The sequence below is a fragment of the Silurus aristotelis genome (assembly GCF_946808225.1).
Source record: "Silurus aristotelis genome assembly, chromosome: 27".
NCBI classification, from domain to species: domain Eukaryota; kingdom Metazoa; phylum Chordata; class Actinopteri; order Siluriformes; family Siluridae; genus Silurus; species Silurus aristotelis.
This window is the reverse complement of record NC_139600.1, coordinates 12248082-12265038: the sequence shown is the minus strand read 5'-3', so window position 1 is coordinate 12265038 and position 16957 is coordinate 12248082. Positions and strand designations below refer to the sequence as shown.

At 39.0% G+C, this 16957-nt stretch overlaps 1 protein-coding gene across 4 annotated transcripts in view; it reads left to right on the top strand.

The window, feature by feature from the left end:
- Positions 1 to 16957, top strand: part of slit1a (slit homolog 1a) — a 90863-nt gene that overhangs the window by 15604 nt on the left and 58302 nt on the right. The gene's annotated exons all lie outside the window — the stretch shown is intronic.

Sequence of the window (16957 nt, the reverse complement as noted above, 5' to 3'; positions counted from 1 at the left end):
TCATGGGCAAATTACACTGAATCATTTATTGTCTCATCCTCAGTTTTTTAACAGGAATGATTTCTATTTCAGGCATTACAAATAGAGAGGTATTTGAAAAACAATGATGGCAGATTTAATTGTTTTTGAGTGGCAGTATGGCAGAAATCGGGCATCAAGTTTTAAAGGTTTCCTTAGTGCCTCTAAACCTTAAAGTCATTTGACATCTGTAACATGGTCTTCTCTCCTCCAAAGGGCAGCAAGAGTAAAATTACAGAACTGCCTTTCTTAATTTAAATACTGGTAAAATGTTTCTTTGTTCCCAGAGGAACATTTGCACTTGCTTGGAGCTCTCACTGGGACTTGTTAGGTTTATTTTCTTTTAATGGCATTAACAAGTGGGTTTAATGTAAAATTATTAGCCTTAGGTGGTATGTTAACCCAGATATTTTCTTGTAGCATTAATTGGCCCCATTCGTTCTCTTGGATGCACGCTAAATTTTGTACTGGCACAAACAGTGGCTCCAAGTCATTGATGCTGGCCAGAGGTCAGCCGTAGCCAATTTGCTTTCTGCGCTCATTGAAAAGGTGGCTAGCTAATGCCTTTTTCTTTCTAAAAGCTGTGTAATTCTTTGTTGGAGGGAAAAGTCATCTTTAATTCTTGAGCACTAATATGTCATTTTGGAAGCGAATGAAATGATTTTGCACAGGTCTAAACTGATCAAGTTGATTTTACTTTACAAAGATAAATTCAAGAGCTAACCTAATAAGCAAGATGACTATTTGGTTGCCTTTTGCTACAATAAAAAACAGACAAAAAAAACCCATCCGTTGACCATTGGAACAAGGCTTAGTGACAAATTTGATGATCTATTTCTTTTGGAGGTTGCGCAGGCGTACTTAACAAGACCTTGGGAAAATGACGAGTATCAGGACTGACTTAGTGGAACAATAACAAGCAAGAATGGGTGGCATCCATTATGGTTAACAACCTGCTGCTGCCCCATTCTCCTCTCACTCACTGCCCCCCATGCTAGGAAAGAAAGACTGTGGTCCCTGTAATCTACCTGTGCCGTGCCTGTAATTAGTGCATTCATACTGTGAGTACAGCAAAACCAAGGGCCTGAGAGAGTTTAAGGAGGAGGGGTCAAAGCAAACTTGGTGGGTGCCTTCTGGCAACGGCATCTGGTTTGGAGAAAGCTGGTGTGTGTGTGAAGGTGGCAAGCAGGGTCCGCTTGCTTTATGACTCTTACTGGGATGCTTCAATTTGCATAGGCTTTTCACAAAGCATCAACCTTCCAGATGCTTATAGGAACAAAGTTGCTGAAACCTGTTGCTTTCTGTCTATAACTTTATAACTGGGTTGAACGATGGGACTTATCGCTATGTTTCTTTGGATGTAGAATTCTAACATTTTTAGTGCGGTGAATTTGAAACATTATTGCTTAATTTTTTTAAATACTTCATTATCTACGTTTACACACAATCACCTTTAAAATTTGCACTGAATCTTTGCAGTGGTATTAAAACGGCGACCTTTAAACTCAATCTTCATTTTCGGGAAGTGGGCGAACGAGCCGAATCTAGGGAGTAGTGTGGGTGCTGAAGTGAGATCATGTTGTTTCTGGCGAGAAACTTACGTGTGAGGAGAGCTTGGAGCCAGGGCACTCACGTGGTCAAGATTAGCACCAGTTGCACAGCTCTTAATAAACTGAGTATGATATTGTTTGGCACACTGACTTATGAGGGACAGCACATGTAGGACGTTTTGGAGGCGAGATTGTATGGAGGCGAGATTGAGATAATTTGGACATGTGCAGAGGAGGGACATGGGGTATATCAGTAAGAGAATGCTGAGGATGAAGCCACCAGGAAGGAGGAAAAGAGAAGACCAAGGAGAAGGTTTATGGATGTGGTGAAGGAAGACATGCAGGTAGTTGGATTGAAAGGGTCAAATGTAGAGGATGGGGGGGTATGGAGACAGATGATCCGCTGTGGCGACCCCTAATGGAAGAAGCCGAAAGAAGAAGAATACATTGACTTATGAAGTTTGGTGCTCCCTGTGACTGTGCGTGCAGCCTTGTGCTGCCATCTGTTACCGTGTTGCAAAACTAACCTCCAAACTTTTTTAGACCCCCTCGTAAATTCTACAGTAGTAATTTTGGTTGCCCTTTTGTAGAATTTAATAATAGTGATAGTGACTGATTGGACCAAAATGAAGGCATTCTCTCTGAGGCAAAACTTTTTTGCATGGAAATGGACATTTAAAACAGTTGGGAGAATTGATTATTTTGAATTCAAATGTTAAAAATGCTGAATCATTTTGTACCATGTCTTAAATTTAGATTCTTCCTGACGTTAAATAAATGCCATGTTATCTGAATCTTATCTTGTGAAGTGATACACAGTAATCCGCCATTAGGTCATTTATAACTGCCTGTTTGCTTTCAGCAACCGATCAGCACTCTGTCCCTTTGCCTTTCTCTGGTGGTAAAAGTGGATTTTACGAGTTGTCAGTGTTTTTATGGGCTGTGCGGTGTTATGCAAGTAACAGAAACACCATAAAACCATCTGAAGTAAGCGGAAACCAAACAGGTAATTTAGAAACCACACGGTCCTCTAAAGTATTTAAATAAAGTGAAAAGTGGAACGGAGGATTGGGTCTGTTTCTCTATACGAGCAATTCTGTATTTCTCGCTCATTGATAATTCAGAGGATGGATAGGGCATGTTAAATATTCATGATTAATGCCTTGAACATCAAGCCTTTCAATCAGCGGGTATCAAGAACTGTGCTTCATTGCCTGTTCCCAGAGGACTTCAGCATACTTGATCAGTCTGGAGGCTAGGAAGCTTTGGAATATCTTTAAAGCATAGCTCACCCTCTTCTTCTGCTCACCATAAGTGTTTTATTGAACACATATTTTAGGAATTGGGTTGGATATTATGATTTGGTAGATTATGTATAGATACACATAGAAATCGGACTATAAACGAATCATTTTTTGAAGGCGACTGTACGATGCTGTAGCAGTATCCGGATTGAAAAAGTCGGATGCAGCACTGTTTAATGGTGCTAAGCCCCTCAGTTCCTGTCTAAACCCACCAGCCTTTGGTGCTGGCTGGAATTATGAGGCAGCAGCCAGCAATAACATGTTTTATAGTGACTGACTTGTTCTCAGTCGATTGGTTTACACTTCTAGTATCCTGCATTTTCACAAGCTATTTGCTGTTCCTTCACTTTAGATGAATGGGAGCTTGGATTTTGCAGGTCCTCTGTAAAAAATTTTTTACAGGAAGTCAACAAAAGCCTCATCCTCCCCCCTACCTTAAACTATATACCGGTAATATGGTATGCCCATTCATTTATATGGTGGGTAGCATGTGGCTTCATGTTGTTTGAACTGGAGAGGAGAGATGCTCAAAGGAGTACGACTAGTCGACTGAAAAAGCAATATGTCTAAGCGATTCGTGCAAAGAAGTCACTTCTCCCGCTCCCTGTTTTGTTCCTCACCGTCAGTCGTTTATATATAAGCAAACCGTAAGGGGAAAATAAAGCCCACACACACACAGAGTGCCAGCGTCAAGCAGGCTAGTGTTAGCCTACACTAATCTGTGCTACTGAGTTCTGTCAACACCTCCTCCCTTCATTCCCAGGCGACTGGTGTACACAAGCCTAAACACCAAAGAGGAGAGCAGGAGATGAGTAAAGACTTGTAGATAGAAAGAGCAATAGACCAAGAAAAGTGCTATGTTGGCTTATGCCGTCATGTTTTGTGATTAAATTGGACTGTTTCAAAGCTTCTTGGGAACTTGAATCGAACTTCTTTTTCTTGTTTATTCTCCGGCTGCTGTTTTGGCCTCAAGCTTCTCTGTAAATTGTTAAACTTTTCTTGACTTTGAAAGCCTCAGGTCTTCAAGAGTCCTATAGCAGGAAACTGTTCAAATGTCCCACCTATGCAATAACTCTAGCCCTTATTTTTTGGCCCTGTTCCCAACTTATTCCCTAGGTCTACCACCCTTTAGCTTGTCATTGCAATTACAGCATGTGGCACACAGCTTTATCCCAAATGGTTTTCAGAAATGTGTTTAATCTCTATTAAGCACATACAATTTTCATCCTTCAAGTCAAACAGGGATTTTTGAGATAATAAAGGAGTGGAAACGGCAATTATTTTTCGACCTTCTCCCCTGCTACATTTATACACTTATCCCTGCACTGAAATAATGCCTTAAAAGATTCAGCATAGAAAGTTTAGTCAGTACATCTGAACCATCTTAGGACAGCCTGCTTTACTTCATCATCGGGGGACCACCACGAGCGGGATCGTCACTGACAGACGTACGGCCATCTTGAAACGTTTACACCATTCAAATGTCTTATTGCAGCTTAGCGTCTCATAACCGTACTGTGCCCAAAGTCGGGTTTTCCTCCTCTGTTTACAAGAAACTTCAACACCACACACTGTTTAAATTCACTAACTCTGTTGTCTGCCATCTTGATTAACAGTCTCTGGACTGGCCAGTGACATGTGCGCCACTTACTACTGCATGTAGAACCGCCACGCTAGCATTCATTTTTATACCTGTACAATTAAAAGTCCCAGTTTGACCTGAATGCCTCTCATACTACAAACAGGTCAGGGTCTAAAATACTGTGAAACCATACAAAATGTACAGCAGTGTAAGTGCTTCTCTTTAAAAACCGTTCTATTATTTAAATGTTTAGTGAAGAAACTGGTCTTCAGCTTTTGATCACAAGTGACTTAGTTGTTCAGACAGCCAGGGGAAGGTCATTCTACCACCTGGGTGCTTTCTTTTGGGATTGGTGAGTCAATAGCATGTGGTGGAGAGAAGGATTTGATAAGTGCTCCAACATTCCACTGCCTATCTGTACTTGAATGCCAAATGTTGGTCCATGATAATGATTTAACTTTTTTTATTCAATCAGCTATTGGCTAAATGAGATATTGTAATTGGAATCTCAGTTAACAGCCCCATAGCACTAATTGAAGAACTATTTGGGAGGCTCTCATGGAGTGCGGGTGAATCCTATAGCAGTCAAAACGGATTTTGCAGTCCAGTTTAAATAACTGAAGCCTTGTTCTGGTTCCAATCAGCCAAGACTGTGGTGCCTTTTATGTTATGGTCGGTTTACAGCGTACTGGCAAATAAATATAAGCATCTATGATGAATTATTGAAAATGTTTCTAGAAGCCTTTTGTGCTCTTACAGTGGCTTTGACAAGGAGCTTTTTGTGCTCTCACAGTACAGTTTCTATTTGATAGTGTTTGTCCATTGGGATTCCAATGTTTTAAGAAAACCACTGTTATGGGAGATATGCCAATAAGATTCAAAGTTATTTTCTCAGTCCAGTACATTCGTTATGTCTGGCAGGTCTGCTTGAAATGCAATTTGTTTTTTATGATATTTAGGCTTAATTATATTAAATATACACCGAAACGTTTCCCATGTTTACTGTATATTTGATCTTGTCATAACAGCAGGGATTAAATAGAATGGAAACACATGGGAGCCAAAGTAACTTGATGAATGTGCCATTTTTAGAACAAACTTCTTAAAATAAATTAATATATTCGGTGCAATAAATCACGCTGACAGACAATCCATAGAAAGCTTCTAAAACCTTCATGATCATTCCAGACATTTTGGCATGTATGTATGCAGCTATAACTCTGCTGGTCTTGCTATTGTTAAATTTTGTTTCGCTAGTTTGTGTAGCTACTAATTGCAAACCAAGACGTTAAAGCTGACAGTATATCTGTCAACCTGCAAGGACGAGGTGTAAGTCTCTGATCCCATTTTCCTCCCAGTAGGGGAAGGAGAGGGACGACACAGGCAGGCTTCAACATGCTGCTACGTAGGCTGGGAAATCCTGACCCTCCCAATACCCTTTTTTTGAGGGAAAAAAAATAACATTAACAGTGGAAGAATAGATTTCCTTGGCCTTTTTACTGTTTACCCAGACAACATGGGGAGGAACCTTTGTGGGTTCTATTCAAAACATAACGTATGCTTACACTTTTGTGCCTTGATCCTTTATGGTATAGTCAGTTAATCCTATCATAGAAACTCCCCTATGGGTCAGTTGTAAAGACAGGAAGCAGTAGCCATGTGCAGGCACAGCCCCCTATATACAGACTGAGAGGTTTCAGAGTAATTTTTTTTTTTTTTTTTTTTTTGCATGTCTAAACTGAATTTGACAAAAAAAAAAATCAATAACTAAAAATAGACCAGTTACATTGTACTCATATTGGTTTTGGTTGGTCAATCGAATTTCGAAAATTAAGAAAATTCATCTATTTTGATAAAAATAATTACCCACTATTGTTTCCAGTTCTCACCCTTAAAGAGGTTGTATAATCATATGAACAGGATATAACTAGAGGAACGCCAGTTGAATCAAAAGAGCAAGATTTTAATGCTGCTTTGAATTTGGCCATTGTTTTTTTCTATCCTGTAACACAGGGGTCACCAACATGGTGCCCAAAGGCCTTTTTAAAAAATTAGCTGTTTCCTACTTTGTTAAATCATTGTTGATCATTATTATGAGAAATCATTAACATGATCAGTGTCTTCACATAGATGAATATCATTAATTATTAATAATGACATATAATAAAAAGTAAATTGAGCAAATTTGTTATTTCAGATCAAACTGTGTATATCAAACTGGTAGCCCTTCACATTAATCGGTACCCAAGAAGTAGCTCTCAGTTTCAAAAAGGTTGGTGACCCCTGCTGTAACATTTGGATTATACTTGAAAATGCTAAGGGCTGAGTGGCATAATATACTGAGGAATAACATAATTTGTAACCTCCATACATTCAAGCTACAAAATGGGAAAAAAAAAAATCCTGGTGAGTTTCCGAGTAGGAATTCCTATTTGAGGAAGTGTTGGCTGGAGGCTTATAATGATGACTTAGAACCGCTAGTTGACTGCAGAATAGGCTTTAAGAATGAAATATACCTCACTTATTATTGATAGGCTGTAAAGTAGCTGCTTTTAACCACTGAACTGTGTGTAAGAATTTGTAGGGTCATGAATAAGTATTGTTCAAAATTTCGATAAGGTGACAGAATCACACTGAAAAGTAGGATGCTTGGATGATAGTCTTTTAGATTCGTTTTCAAGTCTCATTTGATCTTTGATTTTCATCCTGCTGCGAAAGAAGTGTTTGTCGCTTAGAACCATTCAGGTCGCTTAGGCTGTCACTTGGCTGCTTACTTTGTTTTTTTTTTAGACTGATGGAGGGAACAGGGCACAAGAAACAGGCAGACACTCTCTTAAGATTGCACTTTCCGAGAGGGGAAAGTTAAATGATTTGGCAAGGATGTCGCTATGTGTGAGACGTCCACTGAAAGAGTTGTCATTCACTTCCCTTGGCGTTAACTGAATGTGTCAATAAACCGTAAAGCCGATGTCTAAACAAACACGGCTCGGGCTGTTCATCTGAGCAGGACTTAGCATCGAGGAAGAGGCACATTAATTGGCCCCTACAATCAACTTTTCTCACCATCTAGCTGATGCTAAGTATGTATTATTATTATTTTTTTTACAATGGACAGACATTACAAATGCATAGGGAAATATTTCGACATAAAAATGTTATTAGACACCTTATTTCAGGCAACTCCTATGGTGTGTACTATCTTATCTATTTCATTGTGTCTTCCATCGCTTTCTCACTTTGAATCCCAGGTATCCAGTGTATTTTGATTAGCTGGAAACTTCCCAAATGCCAAGGGTCTCAATTACGTAATCATTAAAATCATTTTTTTGTTATTTATCATGCTTGAGTCATTTTACCTATCAGCTAGTGTATTTTCCTGTTTCTGAACATTCACTGCATTTTGATGCTCTGGAATCGAGCTGACAAACCCCAAGAGTTCCAAAGTGATGTGGATTTCTCTTCAAGCAACTCTGTCACATCGGAAATAAATTGACTGTATTCACACGCAGCTTGGCGCATTGGTATTAATAAGCACTTGTGGCATCTGGAGACCCTGGCTGCTTTAGTTTGTCTCCAAAGCCAAAATCAAGCAGAACTTGTTGATGTTTTCATTTGTGCAATAGGACTTGTTGAAAGGTCTTTAGCTAAACAAATTGAATCAAGATTACCAAGAGACAGCAACAAGTAATGATCCCCTCACTTTTAAAGGAATAATACAAAATAAAACAGAAATATGAAGCTAAAAATGGGATTTATATCTTTGAAATCAACATCAAAAGTCTAATAATTTTTTTTAGACTGCCTATATATATATATATATATATATATATATATATATATATATATATATATATATATATATATATATATATATATATATATATATATATATATGCATGCAGATGATATATCAGAGAATATGGCCTGGAAATCTTCCCATTAGCCCGCTCTTGTTCTTCTGTCTCCCTCTCCTACTTACTCTCTTAGTGCCCCTTGCCACCTCTCTGCTGAGCAGAGTGAAAAGACTGCCCTTTTGCATAAGCAGTGTGCTTTCCCAGGGACTCATTGTTCTTGGTTGCTAGGCAACGGCGCAGCCCCGCTTACGTCGCCAAAGAGATGGGGGGGCCCTGGGTATTTGGTTTTGGGTCAGGCGTGATAAAGATGACACAATGGGTTGAGGCGTGTCCAGAACCTCCTTGCTCGTTTATGAGGCTATTTGGCGTCCACTCATCTCCTTGCAGAAAACCCGCAGCCATGCCTGGCAAAGGTCGGTCAATCTTGGCCGAGTCAGACCTCTGCAGGCGACACAGAAATATGTGACAGAGCCCTTTGGCTGGTAGAAAGCAGCTGTGGTGCCACCATCGGAGATGTCACAGAAAGCTCGCTCCAAATCTGATTTGAGCCGAGCAGACTAGTCGCTGGAGGGTCAGTCAAATTCCGATTTGCAGTTTAAGAATGTGTTTCAAGAGTGTTTCAAGGACCATCGAGCACTCAGGGACGCAGAGTCTGCAAGTGAATACTGAAAAGAGATGAAAATGCTGAAAAGAGATGGAGATAGTACAGTTTGGGGGAGTAAACCAAGCTTTTATTTAAGCTTATGCTTTATTAAACTGCTTTTCCAGAATTCCTGTTCCCTTTTACTCTCTATATACTTCTCTTTCTCGCTCGCTCGCTCGATCTCACCAATCATCAGTATTTTTTGCATTGTAACAAATAAAGCTTGTCTGTTTATTATGCACTTAATAAAACAGGCCACAAAAAGTGAAGATCACAATTAATATTTTGGAGTCTATAATTGCTTTTATTGTACAATATTTCTTTGGCATTTTTTTTATAATTTTAATTTAAACAGGATTAAATCTATTTATTATGTTTTGCCAAAAGGCAGTTCATAAGATCAGGCCTTCTCTAATAATAAAAAGAAAATCTCATAACTTCCTCAATAAGACCTCATAAAAGTCTTACTTGTGTTTATTGAATCATGCAGCTGTAACACAGTGGATAAAAAATAAATAAATAGATGAAGTCAGTCTCAAAATTGTTCTTAATTAAGATGTAATTATTCCCTAATTGTAGATGTTACGCTTTGCTTCTAGAGAGTTTGTGGTTGTGAATCAATACCTAATCTTTTTCATGATGTTCTCTCAAATAGATGTTTGCCTACAGGACACATTCTTGAATTGAGGCTCAAGCTCTGGTCTGTTCAGATTTTCAAACTCTTTTTTATTTATTTTTATTTTTTTTTAATCCATAATGACCGTGTGTGTGTGTGTGTGTCTGCGTGTGTGTGTGTGTGCCGAGTGATGAAATATGTGTCATTAGATGCCATTTAAATACACATGCTGAACTGTCACTGCAAATTCCTTTCTTTTATTCCTTTCTTGGAAAACCCGATCTTCTGATATGAATGTAAAAGTTTGAATATACAATTTATGGAGTTCCTTAAACATAAAGCAGTCTTTATAACAGTTCAAATGTTTTTGCACTGCAGATTGTTAGTGCGTATAAAGATGTATACGCTATATGGACAATATTTATTGTGAGACCTGACTTTTTTTTTACATTAGTGGCACACAATTGTAAAGGATTGTCTTTGGATGTTGTAGCATGAAATTTTCCGTCCACTTGAACTGGGAGACCCGAACCTGTTCCACCATGACAATGCTTCAGTGCACAAAGCCAGCGGCATTAACATACGCTTTCCATGGTTTGGAGTGTAGGATCCTGAGTGGTCTACTATAGAGCACTGACTTTAACCCTATTGAACACCTGTGGGATGAATTAGAACACTGACTGCATCCCAGACCTTCTCACCTTATATCACTTCCACTTTGCTTTGTCTAATTGAGGACAAATATCCATAGGCAAACTCCAAAATTGAGTGGAACATCTTCCCAGAAGAGTGGAGGGAATAATTATAGCCACAAAAATATATACTCCATATAAGTCTATTTGTAAGCTGCGTATCAACAGACTGGAAAACCTGACCAGATATGTTCTTAGATCATCAGAAATCATCGAGATTATTTCAAAATCTACATCTAGATTGCTTTACATTTTATGCTTTTATTCTGACTATTTTAAATTTGAAGCATACTAATCAAACCGTGCATCAAATATCCAATATACATATATATAACTAGATGCACCATTATATCTGTCTTCCTGTTATTTATTTTGTATTTTTTGACTAACTGCACTTTATATAGCAAAGCACATTTTTACTGCTGCAAAGATTATGCATTGGAATGTAGAGATAGGAATGAGGATTGCTGGGGCATAGCGAAATAAACTCTAGGTTTTTCCGTCACTCAGAAGCTTATCTGCACAGAGAATTGGATGGCAGCTTCCGAAGCTTCTTTGTGCATAAATAAACGTCTTAAATCAGAGCAGGTCCCAGTAGGTTTGCATTGCGGTGTCGAGAGGGTTTTTTTCTTTTGAGGATCTGCACTTGTAGGTGTCTATGATTTTTTTTATTGAGACTTCCTTTGACTTTATTCTTCTTGGGACCCAGACCCATGTGTGAGGATTTCCTTCCATGGCATGGCTCGTCTCAACACGGATTTGCATACATAAAAGAGTTTATCCCTTTGAGTCACAGTTGACATATTTACTTCATGAGTTAGCAAACGTATTATTAACAACCTCATGGAGTGTGTAACAATTGTGAATCATCAGGATAAATCCCTGCTTTTTTTCCCCCCTTTCCTCTGCTCAAACACTTCATCTGGGAGTCAAAGAGAGGGCAAAGACTTAAAGAGAGAAAGCGATCGAAAGAGAGAGAACAAGTTCCGACGGCCCTTTGTTCCCATGATCCCGTTTCCCCATGCTGCTTTGAGGCTTCGGGCGCAGAAAAGCGAGATGACATGCCACAGCATTTTTAATTACAGCCAGAGGACCACTGTCCTTAAATATTTGGAGTCGGGATCTACCTTGTGTTTGGAGTAACTAGGCCAAGGAATTTTGGTCTAGCCGGAAAGTGAGAGAGAGAAAGAAAGGAAATCTACTGTATTGCATTACTCTTGGCAGGCGCTGGCACCTTGCTCTGAAAACAGGACACTTTGGGACACTGAGTCTGCTCCTTGCCCTTGTCCACGTTTCCTGAGCTTGCACAATATCGCAGGCCAGGAAAGAGCCGCTGAGATCTAGCGAAACAAAGACAAAGATGGTAGAGATCCCTGTTGTGTGTAACACACGGACCAGCCTTCGATCCCCACGTGCATCAGTGAGCCTCGGCCACCAATGACCCTGTAGCCGGTTCACCACTGTTCTGTTTTGGAGATGCTTTGACCCTAGACGTCACAATTTGTCAAACTCGCTCAAATCTAACGATCGCACATTTTTCCTGCTTCTAACACGTCAAATTTGAGGACAAAATGTTCACGTGCTGCCTAATATATCTGCCCACTAACAGGTGCCATGTTGAATAGATAATCAGGCATTCATATGTCATAATGTTATGCCTGGTCAGTGTACGTACATATTTGCCTGTATCCATGCTGTGTGATGCTAGGGAGATTATTCAGCTATATATAAAATGCTTCATATTTTAAAAAGAAAACATTTAGAGGTTTAAAAACAGAATAATTATATCATGCCACACATTTGGCTCATAAGTTTATTGGAATTATACGCACGAGTGGCATTTGGCTTTTAATGCATGATGAAAGTGATTATAACTTGGCTAATTTATGGCAGCTGGAAGACAGCTGTATGGAGGTTGCTGCTGGTTTTCCTGATGCGAAAATGAAATGAAGCATGAGCTGAGATTTAGATTATGCTTTGTCTACTGATTAGAATAGAATTTAATAGCATTAAAATAGTCTATTATCAAAAAAAAAAAAAAAAAAAAAAAAAAAATATATATATATATATATATATATATATATATATATATATATATATATATATATATATATATATATAAAAAGTTCTGTATTTGCTGTAATGATTTAACACATGAACATCAGGACCGTATTGCCATTGACCGTGTTGTGGAAATAAGCATTGTGTTTATTGTTGTGTTGTAAGGAACATCAGCCACAACAGCCCTGTTTGCCTCATTAAAAGAAACATGACACTGTGGGGGAAATAAAAAGCCTTTGTGGGTGATTTTAATGACTGGGACTGCAGTTCAGAGCCCAGGAATGGCTTTGGATGTTCAGGCAATTGGCTTTAAAATACAGGCTCGCTCTTGCTTTGTCTGTTAGCATGTTGGTGCCATGTGTCTGGATTTTAGCTGTTGGTGAGATGTTGTAATTGTTTCTCAGCACATTTAGCAGTGACAGATCTGGCAATGGACCCTAGAATTCTTTAAGCCCTCTTTACACTATAAAGGCAAGAGTTTCGACGCACACACCAATATGGGGACTTTCACCATACTTGGCCACAAATGATTGTTTAGGATATATTTGTATGTTGTAACATCACAGTTTTCCTTGACTGAAACTAAAAAGCCCCAAATTGCTCCATTAGACGGTATAAGCAAAGGCATGGTTTTTCCAAGCTGACATAGAGGAACTCAAGTGACCTGTTTAGAGCCCTGCCCCCATCTCCACTGAACACCTTTGAATGAACTGGAACACTGATTACATCTAGCATCAGTTCCTGACTTGAGAAAGGGGCTGAATGTGGAACTTTTACCCACCATAATCCAGTGGAAAGTCCACCAAGAAGAGTGGAGGTCATTCTAGCAGCCAAAAATTGGGTTAACTCAGAAGTAGAACATGTAAAAACATGTGCATATAAGTGACATCCACATACTTTTGGTCATATAGTTTATCAAAGTCTTAGAGGAGAGCTTATTGTATGACTCTCACTTTCTCTCGCTTTCTCTCGGGCGACTTTAGTAAGCCTTGAACCCCCCCTTGAACGCCCTCCACCCTTTATGAATGATAGGGTCTCATATTTAACATAATATGCATATTACTCTAAATAAAACATATTTGTCTATGAGAACTTCTACTCTTTCTCTCCCTCATCCTCTTATCCCAATGGCCCCATGCTGCTAGGTAACTCAGCAATGTGTCTTTTCATTGCTTTTTTTTTTTTTTACGAAAAGCAAGTGCAGAAAGGAAAGAAAAAAAGCTAAATCCATGCACAAATATTAGCACAGAGTAACAAAGGCATTCCTGAATTGTCGTTCCCTGACTCGCTCCTGCATACTACCCACCCCCCCGTCCCATACACAAGCTTCCAACCCGACAGAGAGACCCATTTTGAGACCCATTTCCTTTTTAATGTTTTTTTTTTTCTTCCTTTGACAGAATGGCCCATTTTCTTAGTGCTCTTTTTTTTCAACATGTCATGCTGGGGCTTGCAAGCTACCGTGTTACCATTTTTGGATTATGAAATAAGACCAGGTAATTCTTCATGCACAGAATTCAGTGGAGGTTTCTATTGTGTCACAGAGTACGCAGGCAGGATTCCCACTATGGAATGGGGGCGGAACCATACAAACAGCCGAAGCGAAAGGAAAGCGGTAATCTCCATTCTGATCTGTCACCTTTTGCCCCCTGGTTGAAATGTCATTCTCATTCATGTCAGTGGCCTCTAGATGAAATGGCCAACCTTGTGTCTGCCTGGAGCTCTGTTTGCATGGAGATGCTTCGAGGTGGAGTGGTTAATGTGTGCTTGAAGCCCAAACAAGACGTCCACCAGGAAGCCTTAATGGAAGTCTTGCCAACTCCTAGGCATTGCTATTTTCTCAGTAAACACCTATGTCTACACAGCAATGTCAACTGTCCTGAAGGGTAAAATTGCCTTTCTCACTGAGCCATATTGATGGGGCTAGAAAAAGATGTCCTCAAGGCCCGAGAACTTTTTAGCATGTCTAGTAGTTTTCTATCCTTTTTATTAATTTTTTTTGTTTGTTTGTTTAAATTCCACATTTTTGGTTGACCTGCTTTATACAAACCTCAAGTTAAGTGATGTTTCCTCTGCATCTCAAATATATATCAATGGGTTTTCAATGAAGTTCAAGTAATCCCTGCAATGACCATTCAGTTTGACCTCTTTCTAACCTGTAGGGTTTAATAAATAAAAAAAGCAGTTAGCACACAATTTAGAAACCTAAAAGGGGTCACATGGACATGATGAACAGAAGTCCTAAAGAAATCAACCGGATGTTGGCATGCAATAAAACAGCCCAGACACTAGAGACAAAACAGATGCTGGACTTCCATAGATTCAAAGTCCAAGACCCTCTCAAATGGAATCCATGTCATGTTCTTTTGACTTGACCATTTGTAGGAAAAGCCTTGTACATTACACTCATTTCTCTGTTAAAACCTATATTTTGTTTATCATCCCAAACCTTCTCGAAAAACAATGATATCTACGTTAACGTGTAGTCAATAAGAAGTGATGTTCCGGGCATGGTGTATTTCATGTATCTCATTTTACAGCCCTATGCCTCTATGATGTCCTATAGTCTCTAACTTTATTAGTCTTTGTCCCAACTCCACCACTTACCCCCCACCCACAATTTAGTGGTTGTGGGCTTTAATTTCATGCACTCTTGCTCTGGCAGTTACTTCCTCTTGGAAAGCCTTCTGAGATGACACACAACCCGAGAGGGTCCCTGTGCTGCCCAGGCCGCACAGTGTTGGCATCCAGTTAAGCTGTCAGGCCATAAAATGAGCTGTTTTACCTTTGCTTAGCCCCCCCCCCCCCCCCCCCCCCCACACACACACACACACACACACACACACACACACACACACACACTTATACACATAAATATGTGCCTTCACCCACACACACAGAAATGGACAGAATCTTCACACAGGGCTTTTACTGTAAAATCAAACACTAGGGTTTATGAGGTTTGCCATTCTAAACTCAGTGGATGGCCACTTGCAAATAAGGTAAACTGGCATTAGAAAGGACTTCAAGAAGTCAGTTGTGGTAAAACTCTCGAATTGAAACTTGTTGATTGATTCACTTGAATCTTGCTTTATTTATGAATAAAGTAATACATTTCGGAAATCACTGTGGTATAAAGGGAATATTATATTAAATATTTAAATGGTAAACCTTCTGAAAATCATTTGGATCAGTTGCAGCAGCAGTTAAAGGAACCCTGAAAGTTTGGGGTGCTGTAGTACATCAGCACTTCTACTTTGTCTATCCTTGGTTACAAATGAACCCTCAAGGAAACCATGACGTTGTATACATTAGCCAAGGTCGTTTTGCCTGAAGCTTCAGATATGTTATTGTGCCTGCAAATACAAACAAAAAGGCATAAAGTATTGGAGCAGTTATCAGTCAGTTGTTTTTAACACAGTCCTTATATGAGCAGACTGCCATTTATTATTTATTGCAATTCAAATATATTAGAACCAATATAGATATTTTTTGTTCTTTAAGCAATCTGTGATAAACATAAAAAATTTTTTTAGATTTATAGATAATTATAGACTTTATAGTCTAATTATAAAACTTTATAGATTATAGACTTTTTTAGATAATAGCCTGGGTTTGTTTTAGCATGGGATTTGGGATTTTTATGGAATAAGCAAAACAAATGTTTTTAAAGCCATAAATAAAAAAAAATAAATAATAATAAAAAATGAAAAAAAACATAGACTTCCATCCCCATGCCTGGATAGAGCACTGCAAATAAGTGCATTTCTGACACCAAGCTTCATTACCTCTTTTTTGAGCTAAATGTTGCTAGAGTTCAGGAACTGCTTTTCGGCCTTAGGGCTTGAAATTACCCTCCCAATCGTTGCTGCTCCAGGAGTTCATTAACCGTGACAACCCTTATTCCCATTCAACTGTCATTTCCAACCCCCTGCCAAAAATAAGAAACCTGCCTAATGGTCTTCAAAATGAGAAAAAGGGGGTCTGCGATCATAAAGGAAGTCAGTTACGAAAAGAGGGCACGTCTGTCTTCATTTCTGCAGCACCACTAAGGGATGCCCGGCTTCTTGTACTTAAAATAGTGGTGGCCAAAAAAATCTTAGTTAAGACCATGTAAAAACCTAGTAAACATAATGAGCCTTGTACGCAATCCAACGCTGCCCTCGAAAGTGGTTTCCCCACCGCAACTTTTCATCCCTCGCTTTTTTTTTTATAGAGTGCTTGATTGTGAAATTCCTAGCCAGAAGGAAAGGAGGAGAACGTGTAATTATTATATTGATGTACATAGAAGGTGTGTGTGTATAAGACAAGGTTCATAGCGGTTAGGCTTTATTACTGCAAAGACATCTATAGCTTGCATATACCACAAGTTTGACCTGTTTTTATTGTGCTAATATACTCACAGCATTACTGCTAATCTGTTCTACAGTGGGAACAGAGCTTTTAGACGGAAAATAAAGCTTTTTATAGGTTTGCTTTCACTAATGATTCCTTTGAACTGGCAAGAAATGACATGATACTTGTGTAAACAGAAGCAGGTGATATTTTTTGTTCAATTTACATTCTCTGTTGCCTAAGTTTACAATACTATAGTGATTTGACAACCGAGTGGTCTGCTTAGTCTAATGAAACATTCC